At 38.6% G+C, this 14157-nt stretch overlaps 1 protein-coding gene across 3 annotated transcripts in view; it reads left to right on the top strand.

The window, feature by feature from the left end:
* Positions 1-44: 44 nt before the first annotated feature.
* LOC122058365 (probable E3 ubiquitin-protein ligase HIP1) overlaps positions 45-14157 on the top strand; it is a 38080-nt gene continuing 23967 nt past the window's right edge. For all 3 annotated transcript variants that reach the window (XM_042621024.1, XM_042621023.1, XM_042621022.1), the window contains exon 1: positions 45-366. The gene's annotated coding sequence lies outside the window, so the exon portion shown is untranslated. The remainder of the gene's footprint in view (positions 367-14157) is intronic.

Below are 14157 nucleotides of genomic sequence, written 5' to 3'. Positions count from 1 at the left end.
ATCTTCCAAATCGAACTGTCGAGGCGTCTTCTCATCAAGTCCGCGTTACTGCGTTAGAGAGAGAGAGAGAATTGCAGCTTATTATTATTTTATTGGCATTCATTATTGGTGTTCCTTAAATATTGTTTGTTACAAACCATAAACATTAATCAGTTAAATTTTTAATCGGTTTCCCGGCGGTGGGCGTCGTCAAAGCAATCTCTCATCGTCTTCTTCAACAACAACGGAACCCACTGCTTCGTGACTTTCTTCACTTCAATTAAATTGAGAAAGCATTCTTAGATATATTTCTCTTCTGCTCTCGATCTTCTCCGATCGTCCCATTGATCGGCCGGCACGCTCTTACGAGTTTTACGGGCATCTAAGGTATGTTTTTCCGGCGAAGATTTCTTTATCTTATTCCGATCGATCATCTGTTGATCATCCTCAGGAAATTTATGATCTTATATGTTTTTTTCCTTCTTTAATTTTATAGAATTTATCGTCTTGTGTTGTTGGAAGTTTATTCTTTTCGTTTGGTTGAAGACTTGGAAGTATGATTATGCTAATCCTTTTTAATAATTTGCATATAGTGGTAAATTCTTCTAGACCATCCGTAGCTTTTAATGTTTGTGAAGGCGAATATGTTACAGGATAAACGGCATCTGACTGTCATAATTCTGTTCTTGTTGATTTTGTGCCCTCTGTCTCGGCCCGAAGTGGTGGTCTCTCTCTCTTCTTTTTTGAATTCTTAGTGTTAGTTCATGAGCTCTCAGTTATGTTAGCCTTCCTGCTGTACCGCTGAAAGAATTTCTTCTGTTATCCTGAGTTGCTATCAGGGTTCGCCATTTTTCATCAGCTGGAGTTTCAGGCTCTGCTAATTATATTTAGGAGGCAAGGAGTAGAGATCATTGGAGGTTGTTGTCTTTCCATTTTGCTGGATTATCACATCAGACCTTGGAAACATGGACTTTGGGATTTCTGCCATTTTTTTGCACTCAAGTGTAGAGGTTTTCTCAAGCCGTACCATTCCCTAGTGATATTAGAAGCTTAGGAACCTAGGCTACCTCTTAGGTCTGCTTTGTCGTAGTTGACCATGTTTCTGGATTGGAGGCTTCTCAATGGCCTTCCATAAATTCATATCAGATGCTGCCTCTTGCTTTATTATCTTGTCTAGGTATGAGAAATCTGCCAGGCCTCTTCAGTAATTAAATTTGTAGCCAAACGGAAGAAAGAGGGCAAAGTGAGGAAGAAACAAATATAGAAATAGGAAGAACTTCTGAAACGAAGGGGACTAAACAGGAACAAGAGGGACAAGGCCCTTTGTTCGGAAGAAAAGGAGGATGGAACAACTGGTACGAAGGCTTAGATGAGTTTTATTGACCTCCACATGGACTGACCCTTGTTTTCCTGGTTGCGTCTCATCAAAGAGCTTTTAGGATATGTGGTCCTTAATCCTTATGGACCTTGTCTTGTGGTGGTTGGAATGCTCTGAGTGAAGTCTAAAATATTGGGCCCAGTTACTATTATGCTTGCAAGTCTGCAGTTGGATGGCTATGCGAGTGTCTGATTTTCCATTTTGAGGCATGAACTTGGAGCCTTAAAAATGTTTTAACCCTTGTTGTATGGTACCATACCATCAATTTCATACTGCTTAATTGCATTTACTGAGTCAAATCATCTTTAGTTGTTTGCAAAGAATATTTCTTTATCATCAAAGGAGAACCTTGATATGAAACCAAGCCCCATCATTGACTAAATATAAGTATGCTGATTCATCGACCAATTATAGTGTAAATTGTATAGCAATATTCAGTAGGAATGAATACTTCCTAAATCATTTTCTCTCTCTTTTTCCCCCCTTAGTAAAGTTGTTCTAACTTCTTTGGACGAGGAAAATTACAATATGAACATCGTGTGCTTTATTTATTTAATTTTAACAAAATGTATGTTGGCCTGGCAGGAAAAAATTGGTATTTTCTGTCCTCAACCTTATTTCTGGTGCTAAATCGTTACTGTCTATGGCATTATTTGTCTTGTTTGTGTTATTTACCTGAGGAAAAGGTCCTCAGGGATTATGGATAGAATTCCATGCCCAGGCAGGGTATTTTTTATGGATGAACTGTATAGTTTTCAAATTTATTTAGGACTGTCATTTATATGACTTGTTAAATGACAAATACCGCTGGATAATTTGATAAGAGGTGGTTACTCAATGGCTTAGTTAAAGTGGGGTTCTCATTTGTGTAATTCATCTCTGGTTGCAGAATCTTTTAGAGTTTCTGGTGTGCTCCTTAACTTTTGTCTTTTGGTCTATAATTTACATTTTAATCTGGCGCTCTGATTTCCTAGTTTTCGTTTCTTTTTGTCTCTGTTACTTTTGCTCTATCTTTTATTCCTTCTTTATAAGTTCTGATCCCAATTGGCCTTTGCTGGCCAATTTTGAGTTTACAGATAAATGGCACATTATCAGATTATGAAGAGAACATTTGATGGATCCATTGAGGCCTTGTTTAATCTATTATTGTTTGTCATTATTTAATGAGTAGGTGCAGGATTTTCTGATGGCCAACATCGTGGCAGAAGCATACTGATGGTTTCTTATGAAGAAAAGTGCTTGACTCGAGTTTGGGGAGAAATTTCGTACCACCATTGATTCTTTGGGCGTATATCCAATATCTTGGTCTTTGTAGGTTCCGATTCCACTTGGCCTTGTCTTGGGTTAGGATTCACAATCTAAAGAAGCATTGCCATCTAGGACATGGTGGGAGGTGGAAAGAGTTGGCTTAGGAGCTCAATGCCTTATAGGAGTACACTGTTCAAGCTTGATCAAACTCATCTAATATTGTACCTAAATTCTTCACCAGAGTTGAGTAATCGAACCTTGTCAAAGAATTTACTTTCTCTTCAGAGAGTGGGGGTGGGGCCAGAGGTGGTTTGAGCTGTCCCCTTGAACAAGTAGAGAAGATGGTCCATGGGACAATGAGTAGGGTAGATTGTCCATTTGGATCGTGTTCATGAGTTGTATAGGAACATTTCAGTTGTTTCTTCCTGTAGTTTCCTGTAAGTGCAATGGAAAATTTATTGCCAAATGTATTCGGATATGTTGTATATATGAATATCTCTTGCCTAATATTTTTGTGTATTTTTGTTTTTAGTAAATTCTCAAGCGTTTATCACAATGCTATAGAAAAGAAAAGAATATTCATCCATATTTTTTACATTATATTTCTTTTTATTTCATTGCATTGGCATTGTTGCTTTTTGGTGGAAATTAATGAAGATAATTTTTTCCTGAATTTTCTTTTAACATCATTGTGGTAATTTTTCCCATAGGCTTTTGAACATCTATGAGATATGTGCAAAATAGGAAAGCCAACTGAAGACATAGAATGGGAGTACCAAAAATGCAAGAGAGATTCCTCGTCATTTAAAAGTGTGGTGGCATAAAGAACTGACTGTTGCATCTTATTTTCATTTTGGTGATCAGAACTGCATCAAGTGAAAAATTCTTCATGGTTGGAGCATTATTTCGTTGAGGATATCGTTTTGCTAGTAAAACAAAGGACCTAGGGATATATTTTTTCCCATTATGCATCTGGAGAACTTAAATTTGAAAGCTAACTTGGTTTAATAGTTTTATAACCACTACAAATTGAAACTGAGATGAGAGTTTCCCTAGTTACTAAAGAAACCTTGTTGTAACTGCATGATACTTTGCAATCTTATCTCATTTATGAAATAATATTATTATTGAAATCTATTTCTACATGTAGGAGTCTTATTGAACTGAGAAGATCTTTCAAATCACATCATTGATTACAACAAAAACTAATGTTCCAGAGAAAAAAGTATAAAATAATGTGAGTGGGAAAGAAAATTTATGTCTTTATGCTGAAAACTTCAATTGAAGGATCCCCATTGGAGCTGGGGATGGTCTGATTGCAATTGAAAAAAAAAAAAAAAAAAAAAAAAAAAAAAAAAATTGTGTTGCTTGTTGACCTTGGTAACATTAGGTCATTGGTAATTCAAAGGGGAAACTGAGCTTTAGGTATCTTTAACTACGGGGAAATGGGAATGGTTTATGTCCCACTTTATATAGTTCTATATTCTCACCTTGCTTATGACACTCTCACGCTTATTGGGTAATGGTGATGGGGATGAACTATATGAAGTCTCCAAAAGGTAGTCACAATCAATAGTTATAGACTTCTGATTAAGTGGATTCTCTGCATGGGATTTAAAACCATGTAGAAGAGATGAGCCTGGTTGGAATAACACTTGAAACTTAATGAGAATGATTATCATGCTATAGGATAGAGCTTTTGATTCTTTGGTTGATTCATGTTGCCTAGCGTCAAAATTGAACTTTATTTTGGCTTCAATTGGATGGTACAGTTTCAGTTGGAAGCATGGTAAATGTGGGAGCACAATGCCATCATTGTCAAATCTCTCAAAAATATAAAAATATTTGAACAGCTTTTAGAATCCTTTGCAACATGATCCTATCAACAATAGCTGATAGATTTTTTTTTTTTTTTCCTTTGTATATTATCCTTATATTACTTTGTAATGCGGGAATTGATCTCAAACCAGTAAAAATAGCGAGAGATCAATTGCAACAGGGTTGCATAAAGGGACATTGATGACAGAATTTTTAACACTTCCCTTTTTACATATGAAAGAAGAAACAAAAAGGATATGACCTAGAATCACAACTAGGCCTGCGGGAAAGGGCATCACCACCAGTCCCAACCTATTGCTTCACCCCAATAGGGCTGGAGCTGCATCACCAGTCCAAGGAACGACATCACCACTGACCCAAAGAGGCAAAAGCCAAGTTTCTCAATCAGTAAAAATCATAAGGAATGTGTTCCCCTTGCTTGTATTTATGAAATTACAGGCTGTGTTGCAAGAATAACAAGTCTTGGCTACTAAGTAGCTTACAAAATAGCAATTCTAGAAGGGAAAAAAGGAATGAAACAGAAAATAGTAAGTACTAAGTAACTATTGACTAGTGTAACGATATAAGAACCTGTAAACCAGTACCTAAAAGAGAGAAGGAGAATAAGAAGAGAGAAAAAAGGCAACACAATGGGGAGAAAAAAGGGAGAACCCTAGAGCCTAGAGCCACTATAGGATTCAGAAAACCTCCTATTGTGTCCTAGGTCCACCTACTTATAACATATCAAGAGTCAAATTACAGTCAAGGACAAACTAAAGTAATTACAACTATACTCATCTAATAACAAAGATTTTTTATTAACTCCCGCCATGTTATACTGTTTAATACTCCCTCTCAAGTTGGAGTATAAATATCTCCTATGCTCAGCTTGGAGCAATCAGTTAGAAATGCAGTTCTAAACAATGCTTTGGTAACCATATTGCCGAGTTGATTGCCTGAGTTGACAAACGGAGTAGAGATCAGAATCTGCATAACAACATTTCTCACAAAATGGCAGTCAACCTCAGTGACTGAAAACTGGATTACCTGCAATATAGATATTAGGTGATTATCGCAATACATCTCCATAGTCTTAGTGACTGAAAACCCAACTTCTAAATGAGAGATTTCAACCACATCAGTTAAGCTGCCGTATGTGCTGTAGCCCTATAATCAGCCTTTGCACTCGACTGAGCCATTGTAGCCTGCTTGTTACTCCTCTAGGTAACAAGATTTCCACCAACAAACATGCGATATCTAGTAATATATCTGCGATCAAGCACTAGCCCTATTAGCATCAGAATAACCTATATTATTACTATGACCGCACTGATAAATAAGGCATTTCCCGGATGCACCTTTAAAATATCTCAAAATGTGACTTGCAACATCCCCGTGAGCCTACTTAGGATTTTTGATGAACTGACTAATAACACCAACAAATGAAATATCTGGCTGAGTAATTGTCAGGTGGATAAATTTCCAACCAGCCTCCTACACTAATGTTTAACCAAAAACTTTTTGTCAACATGCTTCAAGCTTTAGATGATCCATAGGCTTGAATCCCAACATTTTTGTCTCAGATTGAAGATCAAACACATACTTTCTCTGAGAAAGATTGATACCCTTTGTGTTACAAACTACTTCAATCCCAAGAAATGTTTGAGTAGCCCTAAATCTTTCGTCTGAAAATGTTGATGTAAATATGCCTTAATATTCTCAATCCCAAAAGAATCATTACCAAAAATAATAATACCATCATCATACACAACGACAGTAACCACCTTAGACCCATGACGACGAACAAATACAAAATGACCAGAGAAGCATTGCATGAAATGACCCCCAATAACCTTTACCGAATTTATCAAACCAAGCACGAGGAGATTATTTCAACCCATAAATGGCTTTGTAAAGAGAACATACTTTCTTTGATGCATTTCCCTTGAGCAACTTATGTACATACCTAGGAGGTTGCTCTGTATGCACCTCCTCCTCTAGATCACTATATAAACATTCTTTATAAAAAATTGAAATAAAGGTCAATCAAGAATGACAATCAATTGGTCAAGTTGGTTCTCGTCCTTGGGGGGATTTGTGGGGACTTCAATGTGGTTCGTTTTGCTCACGAGAAACAAGGTGGAGGGCATCTAAATATTGCTAGTATTGATGCATTTGATGAATGCATTGATGACATTGTTGTGGATGACTTAGATGGTTTGGTATAAAATTCTCTCAGAACAATAAAAGAGTCGGTCCTTCACGCATTGCTTGTAAGTTGGACAAAATGCTTGTGACTGAAGACTGAAGCCTGAAGCCTGAAGCCTGAAGCCTGGCTTTCTACCTTCCCTTCTTCTCACGCCTCTTTTGAGTCCCCCAACACATCTGACCATAACCCCATATCCATCTTAATTCATCCGTATGCCTCTTTTGGCCCTAAACCCTTTAAATTTTTTGATATGTGGTCTTCCCATCCTGACTATCCCTCCATTGTTAAGGATGCTTGGCTCAAACTTGTCCAAGCTTTCTCCACCCCCTATTACCTTAGCCAGGAAGCTTCGGAATGTCAAAGAAGCTCTCAAACTTTGAAATATTGACTCTTTTGGGAACATCTCTTCTCATGTTACTAATTGCAGGGATAGGCTTACATCCATCCAGATTTGGCTTCAGTCTGATCATCTGAACCCTTCTTTGGCTGATGAAGAGAAAATTGAATTGGCAAATCTCTCATCTCTCCTGGCTCAAGAGGAAAGTTTTATGAGATAAAAATCTAGCATCGATTGGTTGGATCTGGGGGATACAAATTCTCCATGCTTTCACTGCTCTATGAAGGCTAGAAACAACTTCAATTCAATCCCTAAGCTCACTACTTCAGATGGCACTCAAGTCTTTAAAGTTGATGAGATAAAAGATGTAGCTGTGGTCCACTTCGAGCACTTGTTTAATCCTGACCCTTTGTCGACCTATCCCATTTCTGATGGCCTCACAATAAATCCATCCCTGACTATGTGGCCCAGATGCTTTGGACTATCCCCTCTGAAGATGAAATTGAAGTTGCTATCCTTCCTCACAAAGCTAACAAAGTGCCGGGTCTTGATGAGTTCAGTATGGGTTTTTTTAGCTCATCTTGGGATATCATCAAATAGGATTTGATCAAAGCTGTAAAGAGCTTCTTCTTCAATCATAGTTAGATCAAAGGAACTAGCCATACCTTCCTCTGTTTCATCCCCAAGAAAGAGGTAGCTGACAATCCTGACATAATGAATGATTTTAGGCCGATCTCTGTGTGCAACCTCTTGTATAATTTCATTACCAAGATCCGATTAAAGCATGTGATTAACTTTCTTGTTAGTGATAGCCAATCTACTTTCATTTCTGGCAGAAGCATTGGGGACAATATCATCCTTTGTGATGAGATTGTTAGAGGATTTGATAGAAAGACTTGCTCCCCTGGCTGCACTCATGAAAATTGATATACACAAGGCCTTTGATTCTTTGAGATGGGATTTCATCGTATCAGTCCTCAGCCGGATGGGATTCCCACCTTTCTTTACTAATTGGATCTTCCAATGTATTGCTTCTCCTTACTTCACAGTCTTGGTTAATGGAAGTCCATCTGGGTATTTCTCCTCTTTGGCGGGAATTAGGTAGGGATGCCCCCTTATTTCCTTACATTTTATGTCTGGCTATGGAAGTCCTTTCTAGAAGCTTGCGAATTGCCTTTGATCAGAATCTTATATCTCCTATCCCAAAGTGCAAGGCCATCAAGTTTATTCACCTTGCATTTGCAAATGATTTGATTATATTCTCCAAAGGAAGTGATTCCTCTTTGAATATAATTATTCAATGCCTGAATCAGTTTGTTATGATGTCCAGTCTTTGCATCAATCCTGGAAAATATCTCATCTTCATGATTGGGATCTCAGATTATGTCAAAGCCTCTTTTCTTGAAAAGATTGGCTTTGCTCTTGGCTCCCTTCCGGTCAAGTATCTTTTTGGGCTGCCCTTAATTCTTACATGGCTGTTTGCTCATCACTGCACTTAAATACTGGATCTCGTTAGAAAACGCCTTCAATTGTGGAAAGGAAAGCTCTTATCATTTGCAGGTTGATTAGAGCTCATTCGATCAGTCATCCAAGATTCCTACATCTACTGGTCCAATATCTATGAGTTGCCCAAGTCCATCATCTCCAAGCTGGAAGCCATTTTTGCTTATTTCCTCTACTAAAGTTGTAGATGTTCTAGATTCCTTCGTCCTCTTAGTTGGGCTGCAATTTGCCTCCCTAAAATTGAAGGGGGTCTGGGCTTGAGGCGCATCAAAGATGTCAACTCAACTGATATTATCAAGTTGGTTTGGAAGGTGGTCACAAAGAAGAAAAACATATGGGTTGACTAGGTGTATTTGGACCTTCTCAGGTCGGGATCTTACTGGACAGAGGCATCCCTACTGATGCATCCTGGGTGTGGTGCAAGATAATCTCTAATAGACCTCTGTCTCTGAAGCTATCTTCTCTCAAATTGTGGATGGAACTTCTATTTACCTCTGGCTTGACCCTTGGCATCCTAAGGGAGTTTTATCCCATTTTCTCAATGCCAGAGCCATATACAGTTCTAGGTTGCCAAAGCACACTATGGTTGCTGACATTTTAACTTTTGGTTCTTGGGCCCCCTGCCCCTTCCTCATATCAGATTGCTGAAATATGGAACTTATTGTCCTCCCTCCCTGGCAACCATCTAAGGAGGCATGATTATATTCTTTGGAACCATTCCTCGACTGGGCTTTTTAGTACTAGGTCTGCTTGGGATTTTGTCAGAGCTCATACCTTCCTCCCCTTGGCATGAGCTTATCTGGTTCAACCATCATATTCCTCGTCAAAGTTTCACAGCTTGGAGAGTGTTCACAAATTTTCTCCCCACGTAAGCTTTCCTTATTCAAAGAAGGATCTTGGCCCCCCGTTGTGCTTTCTATGTGATGATGAGCTTGAGGATATTGACCATCTTTTCTTTGCCCGCCCTGTATCCTCATCTATATGGAAAGGGGTCTTGCCAAATGCTGGCCTGTAATTAGGAGAATCCTTCCATTTGAAAGGGAGTGGATCTGGATGGATATGACGTTTCAGGGGAAGATTATTTGTGATTATGTGGTCAAGCTTGCTCTCTGTGCTACTATCAATTTAATCTGGATGGAGAGAAATCATAGAAAATGGACCTCCAACTCTCGGCCGCTAGGAAAGATTTGGGTCTCCATATTTTTTAATGTTAAAGCAAAGATTTCAAATGTCATTGTACTTGTAACCCCTCCCCAAGAAATTGTCATTTTATTGCTTCTTGTGAGCCCTCTAGCTCTGTGATCAGGATTTCCAATTCTCCTTGATTGGTTCTGGTTTTGCTTGCCTTTTTTCTTTTCCTTTCTCCCCACCCCATCCTTTGGGCTGTATTTATTTTCTTCTCCTTTGGTAATGAATTATTTATTCACAGAAAAAAAGAAAAAAAGAATGACAACCAAGGATATTAGCACCCAAATGAAGTTAAGATGAGCCACTGGGGAAAAAGGTCTCAAAGTAGTCAATGCCATAAGTCGGAGTATAACATTTGGCAACTAAGCGAGTTTTTAGCCGCTCAGCAGATACATCAGGAAGATATTTCACAGTGTACACCCAACAACACTGCATAAGCTCCATTCCTGGGGGTGAGTCAATCAGAGACCACATATGACGATTGAACAAGGCAGCAATTTCCACATCTATGGCATTCTTCCTGGTACCTATTAGACACATACAAGGTAGATAAAGACAAAGTGAAGTCGCGAAGTAAAGGAGGAAGCTGAGAGACAAAAACAATCTTAGAAATAAGATAAGCAATATTAGACTTTTGAGTACAAGTTCGAATACCTTTAAGAAGAGAATTTGGCAAGTTAGTAGAGGAAGAATCATAGTTGTCACGACGTCTAGGTGATCCAAGTGATTGGAGAGGCCTAGACGCAAGGCAAAACCAACATGGTGACCAAAGTGACCAAGACAGTTGAATGCCACCATGACAACTATGGGAAGAATCCCCGGCCAAGGAGTCTGATGAAGTAGAGGGCGGTAACGAAGGATCAGCAGGAGCCATTGAAATGGACTTGGGATGGCGCTTGTATGCCTGCAATGACACTGGTGGAGAAGTAGTACTGGAGTTGGCAAGAGGAATAAATGCTGGAATAGGTAGATGACTAAAAAGATCAGTATCCAACTATCCATCCTACAACTCTTATTAGAAATGTACGGTGTAATTTCAGAAAAGGTAACATCAGCTTTGACAAACTACTGACTCGTGACATGCTTATAACATCGATCCTTTTTTAGTGCGAGCATAATCAAGGAACACATACTTGGTAGCACGCAGAGGTAATTTATCAAGATCATGGCGAAGGTTGTGAACAAAACATGTATAGCCATAAACCTGTGGTGGTAAACCAAAAGAGATGATTGGGGAAACTCACAGAAAAAAAAGATTGATTTTCAAACACAGTAGATATAATATGATTTATCAAATAACAAGCAGTTAGAACAACATCACTCTAGTCTAACTTTGGAACATGAATATGAAACATTAGGGAGCGAGCAACTTCAAACAAATGCTGGTTTTTCCTCTCAGCAATATCATTCTACTAGGGAGTATGTGTACAACTAGTTTGATGTATCATGCCTTGATGAACAAAATTCAGATAGTTCACAATGGGTTTACTCTAAAGCTTATCAGAACGATTTTTTTTATTGACACACCAAACTTGGTCTTTATTTCATGATAAAACTACTAGAAAATAGATAAAAATTCAGATGGATCCTTTAACAAAAATAACCATGTCTTTCGAGAATGATCGTCTACAAATATAACAAAATATAAAAACCAAACTAATTCTTGATACGACACGGACCCCAAACATTAGAATGAAGTAAAGAAAACAAATAACTTTGATAACCATCACGAGAAGGGATTGAGGTATGATGATGCTTTCCTACTCATACACCTCACACTCAAGTCAAGAGATAGTCTTGTAACTGGGAACCATATGTTGGAGCTTGGAAAGGGAAAAACGTCCCAACAAGTAATGCCACTGAAGAGGAGAGGACACACTAGAAGTAGCAGAAGCGATAATAGGGTCAACGTTGTCAAAACGATATAAATCATCTTTCTCATGCCCTCCACCAATTGTTTTGTTTGTTTGGAGCATGGTTGTCACGGCGTCTAGGACACCCAAGGCATTGGAGAGGGTCCAAAAACAAGGCGACACCAACAGGGCATCCAAGGCGATGCCTTGAAAACTATGGTATGGTCTGGTGAACCTGAATAACACAAGAAGTAGGATAAAAGGTGACTGAACAATTTAATGATTTAGTCAGTTGACTAACAGAGATAAGATTTAAAGGTGATTTAGGAGATGAAGAATGGAGTTTAACATCAAAATAGAAGGTGAAGAACGACAACCAGAAGTAGACACTTGAGTAGAGAAGCCATCAGTAAGTATGATTCTAGAAGGGTGATTAATCTTCTGAAGTGAGGAAAATACATTGGATTTACCAGTCATATGAGAGGTGGCACCAGAGCCAATGACTTGTGTAGACAAAGAGGCAAGAAATACGCCAGTACTTGAGTGAGCAATGGTAGTAGTGGATGCAGATTCAAATGTCTTAATTTTTTGAATACATTTATTTAGTTCATCTCATAATGGAGAGAGAAGCTGACTACCTCCAGATGAAGCAAGATTGGCGTCAGAAGATGACACCGCTGTAGAACATAGTTGTCAAGGGGTCACTTAGGCGTCCAGGCACCTTAGTCGACTTGGGTGCCTTGGATACCTTGGTTGCCTTACTTTTTTACCCTCTCCAACGCCTTTGGTCGCCTAGGCGCCGTGACAACTATGCTGTAGAACTCTGATCAGATGTGATAATATTAGCAAACAGTTGCCATGGTTTGTCCAATATGTATAAACAATATGATTCATTTTTCCACAGGATGTACACTGATGTGTGCCTTGATTAGGTTACTGTCCGCTGCCTCTACCACCACCATGACCTTGGCCTCCCCTTGAACCTCGATCTCTACTAGGAAATCCAGAACCACGGCCATGACCACAACTATTTGAAATAAAGGCTGAATTATCCTGAGAAGAGGAAGGTTCATATTTGGCGAGGGGGGAGACACAATGCATTGAATCCAACAAAACGCCTCATTCATAGATCTTCTCACCTACAAGAATATGACTTTTGATGGGTTGCAAGTCAGTATCTAACCCAGATAGAAATTTAGTCATGAGAAACTCTGCCTGCTGAAATTTTAAGAAGTTGAGGTTATTAGACAAAGGCTGGTAGACATTAAACTCGTCCTATATGCCCTTGAGTGCCCTATGGTACTCACCCACTGAGTTACCTTTTTGCTTGAAGGAGATTTTTTCTCATAAAGATCATACACTCAAGACATGTTTTTATCCTGAGTGAAACTTTCTTTGAGACCATTCTAGACACCTTTAGCAATGGTGTGGAACATAACATTGGCTGCAACATATGATTCTATACTGTTCCGAAACCATTCAAGAAAGAGCATTATTCTCGCTCATCCATTCTTTGTAATCCGTAGAGTCTGGTTTTGGAGGATCATTAAGTAATTCATATTCCGCTTGGCATTGATATAAACTTTAACCACTTGTCTACAATAAATAATTTGAGGCACCTTTGAGTTTGATAAATGTGATTTGGACATTGACAGAGTGCACCGGAGGTTTGGAAACACCCATTATATATATATGAAGAAATAACCAGCAACCAAGAACAAATAATACACCTCAAGAAAGATATATGAGGTAGGACAACCAGTGGCAATAGCACCAACAGTGATAACCAACGGGAATAGCACCAACAATGTACCAAGATCAAATAATAGACCTCAAGAAAGATATATGAGGTAGATTAACCAGCGGCAATAGCACCAGCAATGATAACCAATGGGAATAACACCAACAATGTACCAAGAACATATAATAGACCTCAAGAAAAATATATGAGGTAGATTAACCAGCGGCAATAGCACCAACAGTGATAACCAACGGGAATAGCACCAACAATGAGCCAAATCTGGTCAGAAAATGACAATCCAACAAAGGTCAAAGTGAACACTCTTTGATGGGACTCCAAGTTTTGACAGATAAAAGTGATACAAACCCCACAATATCACAAAGATTTGAAGAGGAGTTATAACCAGCAGCAAAAATATTTTCTGAAATTATGAAACCCAGAATTTGGAAAATTTCAGAAAGTAGCATATCTACATGTCAGATTGACACCGTACTAGGGGTGATGGGATTGCTTTTATTAGTGCTTAGTTTCTTATACTTCGTTTTTTTTAAGTTGTTTTGGATTTGTTCAATTGGACTGGTTCTGTGGTTCAGTTTAAGCTGTTTTTAATTATTTATTCATTGGTAGGAGTCCACATCAAACTTAAGTCATAGGTGTGTTATGACTTTAGTTTGACTATGTTTAGAGTTATTTTTCTTTAATATTTTAGTTTCCTAGATAGTTTAGGTAACCTTTTTTCTTTGGATGTATAAATAATTCATTGCCAAGAAGAGATGAATATACAAAGGGAAAAGGGGGGAGCAAAGGCTTAAGCCAACAAGGAGAAGCCAACACAAGGGGGATCAATAATACAACAAAACCAAAACATCACAAACCAGAGGGTAACAACCGGGGGGGGGGGGG

Source organism: Macadamia integrifolia, chromosome 12 (assembly GCF_013358625.1).
Source record: "Macadamia integrifolia cultivar HAES 741 chromosome 12, SCU_Mint_v3, whole genome shotgun sequence".
Lineage (NCBI taxonomy): Eukaryota > Viridiplantae > Streptophyta > Magnoliopsida > Proteales > Proteaceae > Macadamia > Macadamia integrifolia.
The sequence above is the reverse complement of the archived record's forward strand: the minus strand, read 5'-3'. Positions and strand labels throughout refer to the sequence as shown.